Below are 23,071 nucleotides of genomic sequence, written 5' to 3'. Positions count from 1 at the left end.
CATAGGTACTAAACCTATGCGCGTGACCTCGACAATCGATTACTGAATAAACATCATTTTTCTTTCACATCTACTGCAGTCAGATTCACCCGCGTTCACTCCGAAGGAATCACTCACATGACCTGTGCACTTGTAATGACACATCAAGGATGTTAAGAGGCTAAAAGCAGGGTTAAAACTTGCCCCATTGAAGTCAACAGGGTGCAAATTTTAAAACGAGGATAACACGGTGTAGGCAACACCGATTTTTGTCGTTGTTCTCTGTAGCCTACTGACAGCACTCCAAATGTACAAAAAAATTAGCTCAATGTTAAAATTGACCGGAGTTCTCCTTTAAGTCGCGTTTTCTGAGTTCACTGTGTAGCCTGCTCCCTGAATAGTGTAGTTCAATTTTCCACATTTATTGTGTGTTATTATGTCAGTATCAGTATTTTCTTTCTACCATGCACAAATAAAAATGTCACTGCCCAGCAAGCAAAAGCCGTCATTTCACCGTCTCGGTTAAAAATAGACCTGATATAGTCCGGCTATGTGCAACCCACTTTTAGCCAAAATAACATTGAATCTGGTTAAATGTCATTTTTTGCAAAATAACTTGCGAGAAGTATGATATTCCATCATGTAGGCACAGTCAACTGTGATTACAAGGTGTTGGTGTTTCATTTCTTTGATATGTTCTATGTGTAGGCTGTGCGTAGCCACGATTTAGCTCGTAGTCAGACCGGCTATTTGAAGCCCACTTATAGTCAAAACTGAGCAATTGTAGTTTTTTTGGCCAGGCAGCGCATGAGATGGTTGATATCCCATTATGTTCGCATTGGTAATAATATTTACAAGGTGCAAGTGTCATTTCATGACATGGTCGATCTGTAGATTTAGCTCTGAATTGCACTATGTGTAGTCTGCTTTTAGCCCACCCGGCAAAATCGAGGCAATCACTGGTCAACGTTTAACGCTTGGCAATAGCCCTGATTTAGACCAGCGATTAGTATAGCCAAAATAGTCTTAAAATTATTTACATGTTTTTCACCCACTCAGCTTCATGTTTGCTGTCACACATAACATGCATACACAATCTACGATATTATTTGAATGTCTTTCATTTTAAATAAAATAAAAATGCAATTACATTTCTCAACCGCTAGATGGCAACAGCCCTACTGAGACAGGACTACTGGCAACACGAGACTTGATAATTAGTATCAATTATATTTTCATTATCTTAAGTTAATTTCCAATCTTTTTTATTATAATCTTTATATATTTTTTATTTTAATTATAATATTTTATTTTCAGTATAATTAAGTGTCATAATTGTATTTTTTTATTTATTTGTTACTATCTTAAGTTGTTCATTTTTAATATTGTTCGTAATAAAAGTTGTATATTTATTGGATGTATTGTCATGCATGTTTGTTATATTTGACTAAACAGAAGTTGTATTTTGTTGTCTATGTAGTAATTCATTTGCTGTCTATTTGATGACTAGTCTATTCTTGGGCTACGTTTAGAACTTCTGAATATTATATTTCATTCTGGTGCGCTTAACGTTATCGCTACTGTGTAATAGTAGCCCATGCTATTCACCAACTAAACATATCCTATTCAATGCGTTCACATTCTCTTTCACGGGCATCATTTGTAGTAGCCTATTCACAAACTGTTTGCTCAAGCATAACGTTTTCTCGGAGTTCACTGTGTGCTTTCCACCATGCACAAATAAAAATGGTCACTGAACTTTTGCTGTGTAATTGTAACAATGAGCACTCAAACACACCAAACCACCAATTACTAAAAACACACACAAAAACTGATTTTGCACGGGCATTTTGCACTAGTTTACCTTAAATCTATCTTTAACATAATTCTAACCTTATCCCTAAAAGAAACACTTAACCCTCAAACTGCCCTTTAAAGGTGAGTCAGAAAGCGAGGACCAGCCAAAAGGTCCTCATTTTACTCACTTTGTCATCACTCTACTCAAACTAGTCCTCAAAAAGATAACTACACAAGTACACACACAGAGAAATAAACAAAAACACTGTATTACATTAAATATGGGAAAACTGCATTCTAGTATTCAAAATGAAGAGTCATTTTCTAGTGTGTGACAAAGACAAAAACTAATATTAATAAAAAATAATAAAAAATAGTGTTAAGTTAACGTACCTGATGTTTGTAAACACACTTTTTTTAAACACAATCTGGAACAATAGCAGTAAACCTGAAGAAAGGGTGCCAGATGTGTGAATCTAGATGTAGATGATCAGGTTAAATAAGGGATGAATCTTAAGGAGGAGGGGTTTCTCTTCTACACATCCTGATCATACAACACTGTTTGCATTCACTTATCTCTGATATAAAATACATAGCACATGCAGAAGCCATTGACATTTCTATAGCAAATAAAATGTGTCTAGTATACTAAGCCATATATCTATATTAAAGAGCTGATTTTAAAATGAAAAGTATTGGAGTGCATGACAGTGATATGACATGTCAGGCTTAGTCTCAAAATGGTGTAGAGGTGGAAATATCCAAATGCCCCACTTCTTATGTCAATACTGTGGGATTCCAAATTTATTAAAAGGTTTAATTTAGGTTTACATTGAATTTAGATTATTAGCAGAGTTTTCTAGCAAAAGACTCCGGTCAGTCCTGTTTTACTGAAACTCTTAATGACTCTCGGATTTTGTGTTTTAACACAGTGGTTCTCAATTCCAGTCCTCGGGACCCCTTGCTCTGCACATTTTGTGTGTCTCTCTTATCTGACACACTCAGTTCAGTTCATGGAGTCTCTCCTAATGAGCTGATGATCTGGTTCAGGTGTGTTAAATAAGGGAGACATACAAAATGTGCAGAGCAGCGGGTCCCGAGGACTGGAATTGAGAACCACTGTTTTAACAAGAGAGTCCTGCCAGTCCTGTACTCGGGTCTCAGCATTTGAATAGATATGCTGAGTGAATTAGGGTGGGCAGCACTCTCAGTCTAGAACCGGTTCCTAAACCTGTCTTTTTTGGTTCCTGCCTCTAAAATGTATATAAACTAAGAGAACATCTCACTGATTCAGACTTGGTGACTGCAGCTACCGACAGCTCGTGTTCTCAATAAAGAATCCTGCTGAAGAAACAACCAAGTCTCCTGGTCTTTCGATTCTAAGTTCACAACAACTTGGTGCCGTGACCCGGATGGAGAAAAAAGGAAACTCAAAGAACTTCAAGCTCAAAGACCTGAATCCAGATTGAAACAGCAAGCTCAACAAAAGATCTGCTTTCCAGACTGCATCTTTTGGAATCCAGAGCGAAACTTCCAGCTAAACAAAGATTACCAGACTGAATTTTTCCAGCTTCCTCCAGATTGAAACTTCAAGCTCAAAGATCTCAAAGCCTGACTGAGTTCCAGAATCTTCCTTTACAAAAGATTCGGTGAGTTGCACTCCATTCAAAGAACCGCTACAGACCAGTATATGTGTTTTTTTTCCTCTGCGCCATTCAGAGAAGAGTTAACAGACAGCTGCAGGGTTTTGTTAACTAAGTTATCCTCTAAAAAAAAGTTTTTTTAGAGATGAAAGATACCCTCTGCCAGTCAGGGAAGATTAACATTACAGGTTAATATTGTTTCATCCTCTTGCTAGAGAAGGTTTTATCCTTTATAAAGTTAGGGAAGAGTTAGCATCAAGTGCTAATAGTTGGTATCCTTTGCTTTAGGCAGAGAAGAATTAGCTTTACGTGCTAGTTATTTTGGTTGATCCTCTGTTTTTGTAGGCAGGGAAGATTTTAGCGTAAATTGCTAATATTTTGGTTTATCCTGTTTTTTTTTTGTAGGCAGGGAGGTTAAGTGTGAAGTGTTGGTCATTTGGAAAGTTAACAATAGCTGATGTGTTAACAAGTGTACCCTAGAGAAGTTTTAGTTTTTTTATTGTGTGGTAACAAAGAAAACTCACAGAAATGTTTAGAAAAAAATGCCAGACTGATCCCCACAACGGAAAAAGGTGGCTTTGCGACTCCATCGTGGTCAGAAAGTGAATTCAAAAATATGTTAAGAGAACAAATGGACCTAATAGTCACTGAAAAAGTTAGACAGGAACTAACTCAGAAATATGAAATTCACCCAGACAAAACTTGGTCAGTAGATGAGTGTAAAAAGGTGCTTGGAGCAAGCATCCGCAAAAACCATATGAAAGCCATTATTTGTTGCCACCGAAAATATGTTTTAGCAAAAGCTACAGAACAGTCTAAGCGCAACTCAGAGCTAGAGAAACAGGTAAATGAGCTACGTGCTAGAATATCTTCATGACTAAGAAATTGAGCCACAACAAAGCTATAGAAAAAACTGATGTAGAAGTTAGTCAGCCAGATAACATTTACCCTGACTTACAAGCTTTTTTTGAAACAGATGTAGCCATCCAATCAGTAACTGATAAGCCAGTAGATTCAGTGAAGGTGTGTGGCGCTAGGAGAAGGTCTCAGGGAATTGAGGGAACTGAAAGTGTTCCTCTCAACTTTTCTGTTGTCCAAGTACAAACTGTTGCCAAAGCGCTAGGACCTAAAGATGTAGAGAGACTATCCCAGAGCCTACCCTCAGCACGCACAAATTTTTCTGAATTTAGAAGAGCATTGATAAGTAAAATGCGTCTTTACAACATGTCGTTGCCAGAAGTAACACAGCTGATGTCACAAATTCTAACTGAATCTGAATTCAACAATTTTGAGTCTGCTGTTATGTCTGAACTACAACATGCCAGTAAAGGCGATTTAAGAGAAGGTGTTTTGAAAATCCTAAAGAATCTCTTAGGACCCAAAATAGATTGGTCGAAAGTTACTAGATGTGTACAAAAGAAAGGAGAGACTATAAGTGAATACACTTACAGTGGAATAGTGGAGGATTCTGAAAGCGTAGTAGATGATAGAGGAGCTCTAATCCGTATTTGGGCAGATGGTCTTATAGCTGAGTACAGATCAGCCTTGCCATTCCTACATGTTACGTGGGCTAACGGAACTCTCAGAAGTAACCTAGACAGGTTAGCTACATGGGAAAGAGATGCTGATGTTAAAAGCCAAGTGAGAATAGCAGCAGCTACGTTTAACCCAACGAAACAAGAAAACAGGTGGTCTAAAAAAGAAGGCAAATGCCACTACTGTGGAAACTTAGGACATTGGGAGCGAGAGTGTAGGAAGAAGTTGCAAGATACAAAAAGAAATGCTATGCATAATTCTGCTCCTTCTCAGCCTGCCTACAATCCTGACGTAGTTCCGCCAATGTCCACTGAAACTTTAGGACAGCTCGCGCAGGCTCTTCTAAGAGCACAAAAAGAACAGGAAAAAAACTAATTGTTGGGGCTGTGAGTAGCTACCTTTCCCCTGTAATCCATCATAATGACAAAAGAATTTTTGTGAAAGGTAGCATAAAAGAAAGAGAGATTGACTTTTTGCTTGATACAGGTGCAGAGATTACGATAATTCCTACAAAATAATAAAGAACGATAATTCTTGCTTACTGCTCCGCGCTTTGCTCTATCGCTTTTACATTTGATCTCCTATATTTTTATATTTAATTTCCTTTTATCACCTAATTTCACCTAATTTTATCTTCAGCAAACAGCACAGTGCTCAGACAACAAAGTTTGGATTACTACAAAAACGCAGAATTCTTTTACCCGACCAGCTTACATTCCGGGAAAGGAAAACACAACTGCCTACATTCATAAGGATAAGAGAGAAAATGCCTCTTCAGGTTCAAGAATCTACTTGCTGCACTAACTGCCACAGACTTTTACAAAGGATTGCAGTTCTTGAAACAAAGTTACTTACGGGACCTCCAAACCAGACGGAGCACACAACAGAGCTTCGTCATGGACACCCTCAGCATACAGCCGGTGAGTCCCATGAAACTAGTGCTCCTCGACAGGTAGAGAAACAAGCCGATCGACTTACAAATTGATGGCACAAACAGGGAGCGAGACCCAAAGGCACTCGAGACATCAATTGTCACGAGCATCACATATTGCCGCAGTAGCATCCTCTACCCCAGATACAGCTCTGACAAGGATTGCAAACACTGGTCTGCTACCACCGCCTATACATCTTGAGAACAGATTTGAAGTACTAATGAATGAAACAAAGTAAAGAGGCCGCACTATGCATATAAAACGTTTATTTTGCACAAACGCGTTTCGGCGTGTGCCTTCTTCAGTGTGCCTTTATATAAGGCCAGCACTCTGAAAATCTAAAAAAACATAGAGTGAAGCCTGCTCCCAACCCTATCACTTGAAGTACTAATGAATGTAAATGAGGAATCCCCAAATGTGATGAATGTGATCGAAAACAGACTGAATGGGCCAGTAGCTAACACTGATGCTAACTGGTGCTCAAGGTCGAGCAGACAGCGGCACTCAGCTCAGAGCGCAGCCGAGCACAGGACTCTGAGTGGGGGACTCCATAATCAGAAACATTAGCAGCAGGGATACAACTACGTGCTGCCTTCCACAAGCAACAACTTCTGATATAAACAGGGAACTTCAGAACATTCTGATGAAACATAAGACTGCAAATCGACTCATCATTCATGTGGGGAAGAATGATATTCATAAAGAGCAGTCAGAACTCCTTAAGAAGGATTTCAATGAACTTTTTGAAACACTTAAAAGACTGAAAGTTCAAACATTCATCAGTGGACCACTCCCAGTAAAAGGAACAAACAGGTTTTCACGGTTGCTTGGGCTTAATACATGGCTGCAACAAACCTGCAATATAAAAGCAGTGAACTTCATTGACAATTTCAATCTTTTCTGGAGTCAGACACAACTTTTTCATCGGGATGGTCATCACCCAAACAAACTTGGTTCAAGAGTGTTAAAGGACAATTTCTACTTCTCCCTCAATCATCCTTCTGCAATGTGTGCCAATCCACTCAATCTGAATGGCACACACACACCTGGACACAGTATGAATGACCACAGGACTTCACTTCAGCAGCAAAATGGACATGCGGTTGACATATCACACAAGGACAATGATAACACCACTCCGCCACAACAACCTCTGCTCACGGACTCAATCTCAGCTGAACCGTGCCCACAGAGCTCACCACAGACAGACACATTAGAACTGCTTCAAGATTCAGCACCCAAGGACGACTTCCTGCAAAACAGCCAGGGAAGCCAGGACAGCATATCACAGCCTCCTTTAACACCAGAGGAACAGCCCCTTTCACCAGACACCTTTTCCCTCTCCCCAGCATCATCATCGCCACTTCTGTGCTTCTCACAGAAAATGGAAGAACTGGGGCCTCATGTATCAATCTTGCGTACGCACAAAAACTTTGCGTACGCTAGCTTTCACGCTCACGGTCGTATGTACTAACAGTGAAAATAACGCGAGAATGTGCTTTCCTCCACTCCAATTTCATGTCTGGCGTACGTACATTTCTCATTGTTTTTGTACGTTGGCGACTCTTACAGGCAATGAAGTGAAGTTGCAAACATTACACAACGAATTGTTCTACAAGTCTAAGCATTGCTATTAATTTGCAATTTATAAAATAATTGACATATATTGTCACACGAGCCTTATGGGAATATTCTATCAATTATGCAATTAAGTTAGAACATATAAAAGCATATGCAAACTGATACAACCCTTAGTCTATGGCAATGACAGCTTTGGTTTAATGTCCACCTTTATATCAGACCATTTCTTTTTAAGGTCATTTAGGGTAGACGGTGTACAGCTGAGACATGTGTACATTTGAGACACCTTAAATAACTTGCGTTCGCAGCAAGCACAAGTTGTGATTTTTGCTGTGCACGTCGTGCATATTAGTGTCCTCTTTGATCGTGGGAAATTTGAACAACGGACGCATCTCCGATCCGAAGATAGATCTTCTAAGATTTTCTAAGATAGGCTTATGACGTTCACTTCACCATGCACTCTACACAATGAATAGCTTATTATCCTTATGTGACTGTTAAACGTAACTGGTATCACAACAAACGTTATTCTGTGCCCTAAAAACTGGCATATTTCATGGTATTGTGTCATGCAAGGTATTTGCAAAATCTAGAGAAATGTGCGAGGTGGTCAGCGGGGGATAGTTGAGACCCATATCTACTGTACCCCCGATAGAGTTCTATTAGGAAACACACTGTTTAGTTGTTCAGTGTTATGATAACAGATTAAACGTCATAATTAGCCAGCATAGGACGCAAATTAAAATAAAATTAGATATTTGTGATATTTAAACTGTGTAGGCTATTATTAATAAATATTGTTACATATCTTGTTCCTGCTTTATACATTTTAACCAGTGCTAATTTAAATAAAATGAATGAATATAAATGGATGAATAAACAAAAATGTTGCCCGATTGTTATTTTCTTCTTTATTTATTATATTTACAATGAATGGTTAGTTACCTTTACATCATTAAAAATGGGTGTCTCAACTGTACCACATATTGGTACAGTTGAGACAAATTTGAGACAAAAAGCACCTTATTTTTATGAGCTAATTGTGGAAAATATAAACTACTTGTGGGTATTATTGATTGATAATATCTTAGTCTACAAGCTAATGAAATGTCATGTGGAAATTCACTTCTTTTCAGTGTCTATTTTTGTGTGAAAAATCAAAATGCAAAAAGTGTCTCAACTGTACTCAGTCTACTCTACAGTACGACGATCCCACCGCATTGACGGCATCAGGCAAACTCTCCCACTCATATTTTTTCCTTTTGTTATTAATTCCGGAGGACAAAGTTCCAAATATTTTTTTTTTTCGTTTCTACCTCCGATAGTAGCACCTCCAATTCACTTTCTGTAAAGTTTCGTTTCTTGCCACCATTTTCTTACTGCTTTCTTTTGCCAAAGTGGACTCATTACCATATTTAAATTAATTGAATTAAGGGAGGAGACTGGGTGGGGCGTTGTGCTCGTGCATGTGCGCTCAATTTTATGTTAACTGGGATGTACAAAGAGAATATGCGTGGGATCCTTCGTACGCAGAGATTCATACATCTGGGTTTTTTTGTGCGTACGCACATTTACAGCTTTGTCCATACGCAATGTTTTAGTATGAATTCAACGCAAGGCTTTGTACATGAGGCCCCTGGTGTATGCTGGAACCAAACTATCCCACTCTTTTGCTGCAGGCCCCAGATAACAACCAAAAAATGACAGGCACCGCTGCCACCAAAGCCTGCGGGCCCAGCTCGCCCTCCCCCTCCTCCTGTGAGAGCTCTTCGGCCTCTGCCACAACGCCAGGGCCCACACCCTCCTGCATCTGCTCGAGGTGAACCAAAACAACTGATACCAGCTCTCAGTGATATGTGTCGGGTCCCCGCTCTGACAGTAACTTTCTCAAATGTTTACAAAACAAGCGGGAACCCAGTGTGCCTGTATCTTTCTCTATTGCTGTTCTATTACAAGATAGAAAGTCTAAGGCCTTCAATAGCCGTACAGCAAACCCATCTAATCTGGTGCCTATTACATGTGAAAGTAAGATTGATGTGGGGACAAAAAGTACGACTGTTAAGTTAGCACTTTTAAACATTCGTTCACTTAAAAATAAATCACTTCTAGTTAACGACTTAACCACAAACAACCTAGATTTTATGCTTCTAAATGAAACCTGGCTAGAAGACAGCTACAGTGCAACAATCCTCAATGAAGCAGCCCCTCCCAACTTTACTTTTATGAGTGTCTGCAGAGCTGTTAAGAGAGGTGGGGGTCTAGCTGCTCTTTTTAAAGATATCTATCAATGTAAGCAAATATCATTTGGGAATTACCCTTCTTTCGAATATCTGGGTATTGTGTTAAAAGGTGCTCCACGCATTTTACTTATTATTTACAGGCCTCCAAAATACTCTCCAGCTTTCGCTGAGGACTTTACAGAACTGTTATCAACAATTACCTCAGAGTTTGACTGTTTTGCCATTGCTGGAGATTTTAACATTCACATAGATAATGCAGAAAACAATATGGCAAAAGAAATCAAAACTGTTTTAAAAACTTTTGATCTGACTCAGCATGTACATGGACCCACACACAATCATGGACACACTCTAGATTTACTTATCAGTAAGGGTCTAAACATTTCATTGATTGTTATTAAGGATGTAGCACTGTCTGATAATTTCTGTATTTTCTTTGATATATTGATCTCTCCTGCCACTGAAGCAAGATCTGTGTCTGTCAAGAAGAGATGCTTAAATGAGAACACTAGTGTCCTATTTATGAAGGCTATATCCTTAACACCAAGCATATCTGCAGACTCTGTTGATTTTCTCCTTGATTCTTTTAACTCAAAAGTCAGAGGTGTAATTGATGATATTGCTCCTGTGAAAGTCAGGAAGAAGAGTGGCAGACAAAAAGCACCTTGGAGAAACTCAACAGCAGTGCAAAATATGAAAAGACAATGCAGAAAAGCAGAGCGCATGTGGCGGAAGACAAAACTTGTAGTCCATCATAACATCTACAAAGACAGCATCCATGCTTTCAATATGGAACTAGGCAAAGCTAGACAGACTTTCTTCTCAAATATTATAAACAGCAATTTAAACAACACACGCACTCTTTTTGCTACTGTAGAGAGACTGACAAACCCCCCAAGCCAGAATCCCAGTGAAATGCTCTCAGACAACAAGTGCAGTGAGTTTGCTTCTTTCTTCTCTGAGAAAATCAATAATATCAGAAAGGTGATCAGCATATCCTTGAGTTGCACTGGGGTCAGACAGATCAGACCACCTGAGAAAGTAGTTACTATGTCTGATTTCAAAGAAATTAATGGCAACATTTTGGAAGAAACCGTACAGCACCTTAAAACATCAACCTGCGCTCTTGACACACTTCCCACATCTTTTTTCAAAAGTGTGTTTAACAGTCTAGAAGCAGATCTTCTAGAAGTGGTAAATGCCTCACTTCTCTCTGGTAGTTTTCCAAACTCCCTGAAAACTGCAGTTGTCAAGCCCCTCCTGAAAAAGAGCAATCTGGATAAGACCATATTAAGCAACTATAGACCGATCTCAAATCTTCCTTTCATAGGCAAGATCATTGAAAAAGTTGTCTTCAATCAGCTGAACAAATTCTTGAGCTTGAATGCAGGGCTCGCAAAATCGCCTGCCCGACGTCCCGGGGCTATTGTGTTTTCCAGTCGGGCTACCAAAATGCATAACCAGCCTGCCCGACGGGCTATCTGAAATAGTGTTCGCTTCAGTCTTGTTATAATCAGATTCAGAATCAGAATCAGAATCAGAATGAGCTTTATTCGCCAAGTGTGCACAAACACACAAGGAATTTTCTCTTGGTAAGCTCTTGGTACATACATACATATATGACATTAGAACAGGCATTTAAATGAGAACATAAATAAATAGAATAAACAATAATAATAGTTATAGTATACATCTGAAACAGTTATGTACAGATTTGTGCATTGTGTGTACAGCTCTATAAATAAAATTTGTATATGTATTTACACAAAAAAACCTCTTGCTTCTCTCTCAAGTACTGAATGAATTATACAGCAGGTGTTAATTGCTGTTTTAGCTGTTTAAGCTGGAGATAGCATGGGGGAAAAAACTGTTTTTGTGCCTAGATGTTCTAGTGCGCAGAGATCTGTAACGTCTGCCTGACGGCAGAAGTGCAAACAGGTTTTGGCCGGGGTGGGAGGGGTCTGTGATGATGTTCCCTGCCCGTTTCTTCACTCTGGCATTGTACAAGTCCTGAAGGTTGGGGAGGTGTACACCAATGATCCTTTCAGCTGTCCTAACAGTCCGTTGTAGTCTTCTTATATCTGATTTGCTGGCTGACCCAAACCAGACAGTTATAGAAGTGCACAGAACCGACTCAATAACAGCTGAGTAAAACTGAGTCATCTGCGCTTGTGGTAGGTTGAACTTTTTCAGCTGACGAAGGAAGTACAACCTCTGTTGGGCCTTTTTGACAATGGAGTCAATGTGATTGTCCCACTTCAGGTCCTGAGAGATGGTAGTGCCCAGGAACCTGAATGACTCCACTGCTGTCACAGTGCTGTCCATGATGGTGAGAGGGGGGAGTGCAGGGGGGTTTCTCCTAAAGTCCACTATCATCTCCACAGTTTTGAGCGTGTTCAGCTCCAGGTTGTTATGACTGCACCAGACAGCCAGCTGTTCAACCTCTTGTCTGTAAGCAGACTCGTCACCGTCCTGGATGAGGCCAATGACTGTGGTGTCGTCTGCAAACTTCAGGAGCTTGACGGAGGAGTCTTTGGAGGTACAGTCATTTGTGTAGAGGGAGAAAAGCAGTGGGGAGAGAACGCACCCTTGGGGGGCACCAGTGCTGATGGTAAGGGTCCGAGATGTGACTTTTCCCAGCCTCACTAGCTGCTGCCGGCCTGTCAGGAAGCTGATGATCCACTGACAGATGGAGGAGGGCACAGAGAGCTGGGTTAGTTTATTCAGGAGGGTATCCGGGACGATGGTGTTGAAAGCGGAGCTGAAGTCCACAAACAGGATCCTTGCATAAGTCCCTGGTTTGTCCAGATGTTGGAGGATGTAGTGCAGTCCCATGTTGACTGCATCATCCACAGACCTGTTTGCTCGATAAGCAAACTGCAGGGGGTCCAGCAAGGGTCCAGTGAGGTCCTTCAGGTAGGCCAGCACCAGTCTCTCAAATGACTTCATGACCACAGATGTCAAAGCAACAGGTCTTGCTTATTCAGCACGTTCTTCATCTTCAATCCGAAGCGGCGCCGAGCACGTCAGAAACAGAGAGGACAGGGTGTGTGTGTGTTCATCTGAGTCTCATTGGTCTGCGGTGCTCGTCAATGTCAGAATATTGAGATGACCAATCAAATCAAAGTAGGCGGGCTTTATGTTCACAAGAAGCTGCTGAGCGCGAATTTGAGCAGAGCGACTCGACGCTTCAGTTTACGGTCAAGTGCGAGATAAGATGTAAGTAGCTAAACTAAACATTTCATATTTGACAGCTTTTTTAGGTCATAAATGTGAAACAAATGACAAAAATAATCAGGCAAATGAATATACTTTTGTCGAATTTCGCCATTTGGAACTGAAAATAGGCCTATGTAATGTGACTAATAATTAGTTTACTGTCATTGTGAGGGGACATTAGCATTAACAAAGCCGTTTTCATCATAGGCACAAGATTAATAATGAATGTGTACATGTTGAGAATTAATATACAATTTGTAGCCTTCAGTAAATTAAAAAAGTTCAGCTTTAGGTAGGGAGAAGAGATGGCAAGATGAGGAGACTGAGAGAAAAAGAAAGAGTGATGGATAAGAAGTGAGAGCAGGTATCATCTACTGCCTGCTGACATGGTTTTAAAGCTATTTCTTATCCTTTTTTGGCCTTCAAACATCTTGAAATGGACATATCCGAGAAATAAAAAATTTAAACCCCCTAATAACCTTAAATGTATGACCTCTTTGATTATAAAGCCCTGTCTACGGCCCTGTATTAGGAATAAGATCAATAATGAATGTGTACATATTGTGAATGAATTCAATAAACTTAGTTAGGCTACCTAGCTTTCCTAGTAGCTTTCAGTAAATTAATGCATCTGAGAAAATGATTCATAAATCAACCTATCAGTTGACCCTTTGTTTACTTTTTTCACTGACAGACAAAAATGAAAAGCCTCTATCGGTCAAAGCTCAGCTTTAGGAGGGGAAGAGACAGAGCAAGAGAAAAACTAAGAGAATAGGAGTGTGATGCTGATGAGGAGAGAAAAATAATCAGCTGCCCACTTACATGGTTTTAAAGCTATTGTTATCCAATTTTTTTGGCCTTCAAAACATCTTAAAATGCACATATGTAGATCAGAGAAATCAAATTTTTCTCGGGGGTGCCCCCGAACCCCCCTAACTAGCATATCTCACATTCGGGACCTCAGTGATGAAAAAACCCTGCCATCTGCATGTTAATGAAACAAGTTAATAGTGAGCATTAAACCCTAAACTAAAGAGTTATGCTGCGTTCACACCAAACGCGAATCTGCGTCAAAATTCGCGCCTGCCGCGTCTAGTTATACGCGTGACCACTTTGTGTGCATTCGCGCGTCAAGAGTGAAATTGACGCGCGTAAAATCAAAAGTTTGAAGCGAAATTTACGCGCGTCAAAGGCGAAGTCAGGGGGCGAAAGTTTCTAAGCTGTTGGCGGCCATCTTTTTTAGATGTTTATCGAGCATTAGCAATAGCATTAATCGAGAGAGTCACCGCTCTTATATGATCTGAAGAGCAGAAACAGCTGCGTAGGGGACATCGTCGCTGTACTCGGGTCCACCAAAACCTCCGGAGGGTTTCAGGAGTTTCACAATTTGCTCCAGGAGGTAGGTTTGGTGGACCTAACGGTGAGGACGCTGACGAGGACAGCGTAGGCCGTATAAAGCCTCGGCCTCGAGTGGTCGCTGCCTGACGAGCCCGCGCTGTAAAGCCCGGCGCGAGGTTCACCCTCTCCCGCACCTAATCTGTCATTTATTTTTGTTTTGATAATAAATGGAGGCAGCCTCCAAAAGTGAAACCTGTCCTGTTATTTTTTTTGAAAAGTTTTTATACACTTAATTGTGTTTGGTGTCTTTACATTAGATTAATAAAGTTTCATATAGGCTAATCTAGAATAGATATGGAATAAATAGCATTCAATACAAATGAGTAGGCTATCTCTCATATTGAAATCGAGTTTTTATGTGAAAGATTTGCTTTGTTGTGCATTTTAGTCATATTACAAAATAATTTATTGAGGCCAAACATAAAATAACATTAAACTGTCAGTTCACCACGTGACAGCAGCAAGCAGGCAGGCTCCTGATTGGTTAACGCGGCGCGAATTGACGCAGAAGTTCAGATTTTTCAACTCGGGCGGCAGACGCGAATTCGCGTCAAACGCGCGATGCACAAAAAGCACAATTCGCGCTTAACGCTAAATTCGCGTCTAGTTCGCGCGAATGAGGCGAATTCGCGCCTACCGCGCCGCGCTAAACGCCTCATTCGCGCCGCAAGACCTCCAGACGCGCGTATACGCGTCTTACCATTGACTTAACATTGAAATCACTCGCGCCAGACGCATATTCGCGTTTGGTGTGAACGCAGCATTACTTCTTTTTTTTTTTTTTTATCATACCCTCATTGGGGGCTGAGCCACCGACTGATTCATGTTCCATACTGGTCACAAACCAGATGCATATTTGTTGATATTTGTGTTTTGAAAAAGTTTTTGATTCATTGTGTTGACTCCTAACCAATATTCTACATTAAAAATGTAGTCTTTTTATATGGGCTAGTAAAATTCATTTCGGGCTACCAAAATCTGGAGAGTGCCTGCCCGAAGGGCTACCAGCGATTTTGAAATTTTGCGAGCCCTGGAATGGATCCTTTGACCATTTTCAATCTGGTTTCCGACCGCACCACAGCACAGAGACAGCGCTCATAAAGATAATAAACGATATTCGCTTAAATACTGATTCAGGCAAATTATCAGTGCTGGTGCTACTCGACCTCAGTGCTGCATTTGACACTGTCGATCATAACATACTTCTTGACAGGCTGGAAAACTGGGTGGGGCTTTCTGGGATAGTCCTAAAATGGTTCAGGTCATACTTAGATGGGAGAGGTTATTATGTGAGTATAGGAGACCATAAGTCTGAGTGGACATCCATGACATGCGGAGTCCCTCAAGGCTCAATTCTTGCACCACTCCTGTTCAACCTGTATATGCTCCCAATGAGCCAAATAATGAGAAAGAACCAAATCTCTTACCACAGCTATGCAGACGACACACAGATTTACTTAGCCCTATCACCTAACGACTACAGCCCCATTGACTCCCTGTGCCAATGCATCGATGAAGTAAACAGTTGGATGTGTCAAAACTTTCTTCAATTAAACAAAGACAAAACTGAAGTCATTGCGTTTGGAAACAAAGATGAAGTTCTCAAGGTGAACGCATACTTTCACTCTAGGGGTCAAACAACTAAAAATCAAGTCAGGAATCTTGGTGTGACACTAGAGTCAGACCTTAGTTTCAGTAGTCATGTCAAAGCAATAACTAAATCAGCATACTATCATCTGAAAAATATTGCAAGAATAAGATGCTTTGTTTCCAGACAAGACTTAGAGAAACTTGTGCATGCTTTCATCACCAGCAGGGTGGATTCCTGTAATGGACTCCTCACTGGCCTTCCCAAAAAGACCATAAGACAGTTGCAGCTCATACAGAACGCTGCCGCTAGGATTCTGAGCAGAACCAGAAAATATGAACATATCACACCAGTCCTCAGGTCTTTACACTGGCTCCCAGTTAAATTTAGGATTGATTTTAAAGTATTATTACTGGTATATAAATCATTCAATGGCCTAGGACCTCAATACATTGCAGATATGCTCACTGAATATAAACCCAACAGATCACTCAGATCATTAGGATCATATCAGCTAGAAATACCAAGGGTTCACTCTAAACATGGCGAGTCCGCTTTTAGCTATTATGCCAGCCGCAGCTGGAACCAGCTTCCAGAGGAGATCAGACGTGCTCCTACAGTAATCACATTCAAATCCAGACTCAAAACACATCTGTTTAGCTATGCATTTACTGAATGAGCACTGTGCCACTGTTCGTCCGACTGTTTGTACTGTACTGTATTTTATTTTTCTAAACTGTTTTAATAATTCTTATTTCTTTTATTATTTTAATTTCTTCTATGTAAAGCACTTTGAATTGCCATTGTGTATGAAATGTGCTATATAAATAAACTTGCCTTGCCTTGCCTTGCCTTACAAAATTGGCTAAAGGTTTAGACATCCCGTACAAGAAAACCAAACTTTCTTTAACTGGCGTAATAGGTGAAGATTCTGTTTTGTATGAAACCCCACCCATAGAGGTACAATTTGGCCCGAAAACTCTGACGACAAAATTGCTATGTGCTCCATTGAATACAGGTGCAATTTTAGGCATGGATCTTCTGAGACAAGTACATCTAACTTTAGACATGTCCTCAGAATCTGCTAGCATTAAAATTTCCTCAGCAAGAATTTCTACCAATAATGCAATCACTCCAGAGTATGCTTTCTTACTGAATCATCCAATTTGGGCTAATGACAAGGATGATTGTGGTTTATTGACAGGTGTAGAACCAGTCAAATTGACAGGAACTCCACCCCCGCTTACCAAACAGTATCCGATCAGTAAGGAAGCCATACAGGGAATCAAAACTATTGTAGAAAAGCTGCTGACGCAAGGAGTGCTAGTTAAAACCAACAGTCCCTGTAACTCACCCATATGGCCCATCAAGAAATCCAATGGGACATGGAGACTCACCATAGACTACAGAGTAGCCAATAAAAACATTGATAAAATCACCCCACTAGTGGCAGATCCATCTACAATTTGTAATGGCTTACCATTAGATTGTAAGATTTTTTCAGTAATTGATATGTCTAATGGATTCTTTTCTGTACCATTGCACTGACAGCCAGCCATGGTTAGCTTTCACAGTTGACCATGAACAATATCAGTGGACCCGATTGGCCCAGGGATTTCAAAACTCCCCAAACATATACCATCAGGCTGTCAGACGTGATTTGTGTGACCCAGAATGTCCAGTAAAACAGTCCACTATGATCCAATATGTCGATGATATTTTGATTGCCTCAACAGATCACGAGGTACATCAAACTGAATTGGCATCATTGTTGGACTATTTGCATAAAAAAGGACACAAATGCAGCTTTCACAAAGCTCAAATTGCTAAAAAGCAAGTCACATTTCTGGGTCAAACAATTGGTGCAGGAAATAGATCCATTACACAGGATCGAGCGGCTTCAGTCAAAGCCATACCTCCGCCTACTACCATTAAAACACTACGCTCATTTTTAGGAACAGCAGGTTACTGTAGACCGTGGATTGAAGAATATGCCTCGATTGCTCAGCCTCTCTATGACTTGTTGAAAGGCCATGGTAAAGATTCAGATATTGTTTGTATGGAAGAACTTCACCTCAAAGCATTCAATGATTTGAAGAAAGCACTATGTCAAGCACCAGCATTAGGAATTGCCCAAGCTGATAGACCCTTTGTGCTTTATGTCCATGAACACTTGGGCTTTATGATTGCATGTCTAATGCAAGATCATGGGGGCAGTTTACGTCCAATTCATTACTATTCTGGTAAACTTGACATAGTAGCTCAAGGTATGGGCCCATGCCTCAGAGCAGTACAGGCAGTTCATCTAGCGCTTCAGGCTTCATCAGTAATGGTGTTAGGTCAGACGGTAAATGTAAAATGCCCTCACGCAGTGTCCGCACTAATGAATCAAGCAAAAGTCACTTCTGTCACTTCCTCTCGTTGGGGAAATTGGTTAACTACTCTCACAGCCCCGAACATTGTTTTACAGTGTGCACCGGTCACGAACCCCTCATCATGTATGATGTCTGCAATGACTGAAGTTGTGTTAGAGGATGAAGGTGAAATGACTCATGATTGTGTTACGCTTACATACGCAGCGACAAGTGAAATAGCAGAAACTCCCATAGAAAATTCAGAATTTGAGTTGTTTGTTGATGGTTCAGCTCAAGTAATTGAAGGGAACAGACGAGCAGGTTATGCAGTAACGTCCACCACTGAGGTGGTAGCTTCAGGTCGTCTTCCAGATCATTTTTCAGCTCAGGCTGCAGAACTGGTAGCTTTAACTAGAGCATGCACACTAGCTTCAGGATCAGTTGCAAATACAGTGAGGAAAATAAGTATTTGAACACCCTGCTATTTTGCAAGTTCTCCCACTTAGAAATCATGGAGGGGTCTGAAATTGTCATCGTAGGTGCATGTCCACTGTGAGAGACATAATCTATAAAAAAAAAACAATCCAGAAATCACAATATATGATTTTTTAACTATTTATTTGTATGATACAGCTGCAAATAAGTATTTGAACACCTGTCTATCAGCTAGAATTCTGACCCTCAAAGACCTGTTAGTCTGCCTTTAAAATGTCCACCTCCACTCCATTTATTATCCTAAATTAGATGCACCTGTTTGAGGTCGTTAGCTGCATAAAGACACCTGTCCACCCCATACAATCAGTAAGAATCCAACTACTAACATGGCCAAGACCAAAGAGCTGTCCAAAGACACTAGAGACAAAATTGTACACCTCCACAAGGCTGGAAAGGGCTACGGGGAAATTGCCAAGCAGCTTGGTGAAAAAAGGTCCACTGTTGGAGCAATCATTAGAAAATGGAAGAAGCTAAACATGACTGTGGACACACAATCATCCCAGGTCAGTGGGTCATGATAAAATCATTCAGACACAAGCCGTTAGAACCTAAGTGGCATGGACCACATCAAGTAATGATGATTACAGCAGCTGCAGTGTTGTGCCAGAGAAAGAAAACATGGACTCATGTGTCACATTGCAAAGTGGTTCCTCCCCCTACAGGGATAGGATAGGACACATGGACCAGTGAGGTGCCCAGGGAAGAACTGGAAGCAACAGGCTTTCGGGGGCCAACCCTGTGGTGAAGATTCCCTTATAGGCCCTTCCCAACCATAGTCCATCCTCACCTCACTGTTCCTTTTTAGGTGTCTCATAAATTAAGAAATAGGGAAAGAAGGAACCACAATTAGCAGACTCAGATTGAATAGAGGATACAACCCTAATGTTTGTAGTCTTTACAATGAATACTGGTCTGTTGCAGTTGTTCTTTGTTTGTTTGTTTTTAACCATATGCACTGACCTACACACCTGCATATGAAGACCCAACCTCCAGAAAACAACTAGACCAACTGCAGAGACTACAACCAACACAGAAGAAAAAAATACACAACGCAGATTCACCTACGGGAACTTCAGTCATCCCTCATCATGATCAAGATTGTCGTACTACTACTAACCATCATGGACATCGCACAAAGTGTGGACCCCAGAAACAACATATTCTTAGAGCTGATGAATATGTCAAGAAATGCCTTGTTTGCTGGAAAGAACGTTTGCATGCCACATGCAACCTTCAGTAGGAGCCGGAATCCCATGGGTTGCACACCCTATCTCTGTCTACAGCATCCTACCCAGCCAATTCAACGGCAGGTGCACCCTGGTTTATGTTCCAGCTACCAGCTATCAGAGAAAATACACACTCCACCCCAAGCTCTCCACAGCTACAAAATTCAGCTCCTTCTATCAACAAAGATGGCTGCATTCCAGGACTCACTTGTGTTCAAACGTGGTGGTCAAGAACTCTTGGAGCATTAATCCCATGGTGTACCTGAGTGCTGCACCGGGTTAATGGATCCAACAGAGAACTTGAACAAAATCCAACAAGACATTCTTGATCTTTCAACAAAATTACACCAGATGACTGAAGACAATTCTTCATGGTTCGGAAACTTGATTGGTAAACCCTGGCTGTGGATTAAAGAAATAGCAATGCTGCTGTTATTTCTCCTACTGGCGTTCTACGTATGCTTCCACAGTATCAAGTGTTTCATTCAACAAATGACTCACGCCTCGCACAAGAAAATGACTGGTCCAACCATAAAAGAATATTACCCGTAAGAACTTCACGGACCCTAATTGCATGTTTGTTTCTGTGTCAACATGCAATTACAGATGAACAACACAGATCATGCTTTGTGCCTGTAACTATCACACGTTACAAGAATGAACTTGCTTTGTGCCTGTAACTATCACACGTTACAAGAATGAACTTGCTTTGTACCTGTAACTTACACAAATTACAAGATTGAACTTGCTATGTGCCTGTAACTTACACAAGTTACAAGATTGAACTTGCTATGTGCCTGTAACTTACACAAGTTACAAGAATGAACTTTTAAGTGTCTAAATTTGTATTTTGTGAGAGTTTTTAAGACTCTCAAAGGGGCAAATGTGGGATTCCAAATTTATTAAAAGGTTTAATTTAGGTTTACATTGAATTTAGATTATTAGCAGAGTTTTCTAGCAAAAGACTCCGGTCAGTCCTGTTTTATTGAAACTCTTAATGACTCTCGGATTTTGTGTTTTAACAAGAGAGTCCTGCCAGTCCTGTACTCGGGTCTCAGCATTTGAATAGATATGCTGAGTGAATTAGGGTGGGCAGCACTCTCAGTCTAGAACCGGTTCCTAAACCTGTCTTTTTTGGTTCCTGCCTCTAAAATGTATATAAACTAAGAGAACATCTCACTGATTCAGACTTGGTGACTGCAGCTACCGACAGCTCGTGTTCTCAATAAAGAATCCTGCTGAAGAAACAACCAAGTCTCCTGGTCTTTCGATTCTAAGTTCACAACAATACGTTCAAGTGATTACATCATAACTCAACAAAAACATTTAATGTTCTGAGTCTGACAGTTACCCATTATGGCAAAACCATAAATTAATGAAACAGTAAGGCCTTAAATCTGTATATTATCAGTTGTTATTCAAAACTTTTTAACTATCTAAAGTCAATTATAATCTGGGGTGGATCTAAAAAGTTATTCAAATATGGTAGCAAAGAGGTAAGGTATTATGGAAGTTTGTTTCTGCCACGGAATAAAACAATTTAAAAGATAATTGTGACTCTCACAATTCTGACTTTTTTCCTCACAAGTGCACATCTCACAAGGTTTTATTTTTTTTGTTGCTGCAATTGAGATATAGATTTCGCAAGTTTATACACCTTTGACAAACCATGGGTTTACAAAGGAGAAACGATTGTGGTGAAATTGTTTGTTTCTGTTGACATTTAACACCGAGATTACAAAATAACCTTCAGACACACCTTCAGCTCACAAATTAAATCTTTTTATTTCCTCCTTCTTATGAATCACATTATTTTCTCTAAAGATTTCCCTGAAACATACGTTGTCCCTGCGTCATATTACTGAAGTTTCCATAAAAAAAATTATAATAAAAAAAGCTATTAGATTACACTGTAAAAAATTTGCTGTAGTTATGCAGCTGTTTGCCAGTAACTTACTGTAGATTTAAATTTATGTTATTTACTGGCAACAGTTTGTTCAAAGTTCAATGAACATTAAACATTAACAAGTCTTTGTCTTTACAGAATAAAATTATAAAATAACAATCTAATGCAAAGCATTCTGGGAACCAGAAATCTTCATCAACCTTTTTCTGTTTTTTTTTTCCTTCAGATTTTGGATCCCAGAATGCTTTGCATGAGGCTGTTATTTTAGTTTTATTCTGTAAAGATAAAGACTTGTTAATCTTTAATGTTCATTTAATTTTGAACAAATTGTTGCCAGTAAATAACAATTTAAATCTACAGTAAGTTACTGGCAAGTAGCTGCCAGTACTGTAATTTCTACAGATTTTTCTAACAGTGTAGAATTTTGTATTTTAACTTAAATCAAGTTGTTCTCAAATTATTTTACAGAATGTCTTATAGCAAATGTTTTGGAAAGGAATTTATCTTTGATAGTTTTCCTCTTTGTACATTGCATATCGTTATATTTAACTTGTGATTTAAAACAATAATTTCTTCAGTTTTTTGTGTGTGTTTCACACTTGTTTCAATAGCTACTGTGATGTAAAATTAATCTTGTTGGAAGGTCTGAGTAAAAAAAGACAAGAACAACCATTCAAATTCCAATAAATGTCACATTATGACAAAAAAGTAAAGTTATTTGCTTGCACTTAACAGAGGAAAAAAAGTTTCTGACCACCTAAACCTTTTCAAGTGCTCAAGGTTAGCAGGCCTTGAATAAAGTCAGATGTTATTCAGTCTGTTTTTGCAAGCAACATTACAATATTTCATTAATAGGATGTTTTATAGGGCCCAATTTGTTTTTGAAGGGTCCTTAAAAGCATTAATTGCCATGAAACTGAACCAGCTGAGCAAGCGTCACCATTAGCATGGTGGAAATGATCCACCGTAGACTGACCATGTATCTTATATTATTAAACATAATCTACGCCTACTGTCTGGCATCTGATATGCAAGAGAATCTTTAAGAAGTAATTTACACATTTTAGGCATTAAACTTACGTGCTTTACAGAAGTCTTTGTGAATGTGTGCTGTTATTGTGCTGACCTGATTCTGGATCAGAGCATTTGCGTGAAGTGTTTGGTCAGGGCTCATCTC

At 39.9% G+C, this 23,071-nt stretch overlaps 1 protein-coding gene across 4 annotated transcripts in view; it reads right to left on the bottom strand.

The window, feature by feature from the left end:
- st3gal1 (ST3 beta-galactoside alpha-2,3-sialyltransferase 1) overlaps nucleotides 1-23,071 on the bottom strand; it is a 33,095-nt gene extending 10,024 nt beyond the window's left edge. Inside the window, exon 1 of one of the 4 annotated variants that reach the window (XR_014629124.1) lies at nucleotides 23,021-23,068. The gene's annotated coding sequence lies outside the window, so the exon portion shown is untranslated. Of the gene's footprint in view, nucleotides 1-22,974 lie in introns of all 4 variants that reach the window. The other 3 variants (XR_014629125.1, XM_084422991.1, XM_084422992.1) reach the window with 3 other exon arrangements.

The sequence above is a fragment of the Rutilus rutilus genome (assembly GCF_951802725.1).
Source record: "Rutilus rutilus genome assembly, chromosome: 11".
NCBI classification, from domain to species: Eukaryota; Metazoa; Chordata; class Actinopteri; order Cypriniformes; family Leuciscidae; genus Rutilus; species Rutilus rutilus.
This window is presented reverse-complemented; position numbering and strand designations above follow the sequence as displayed.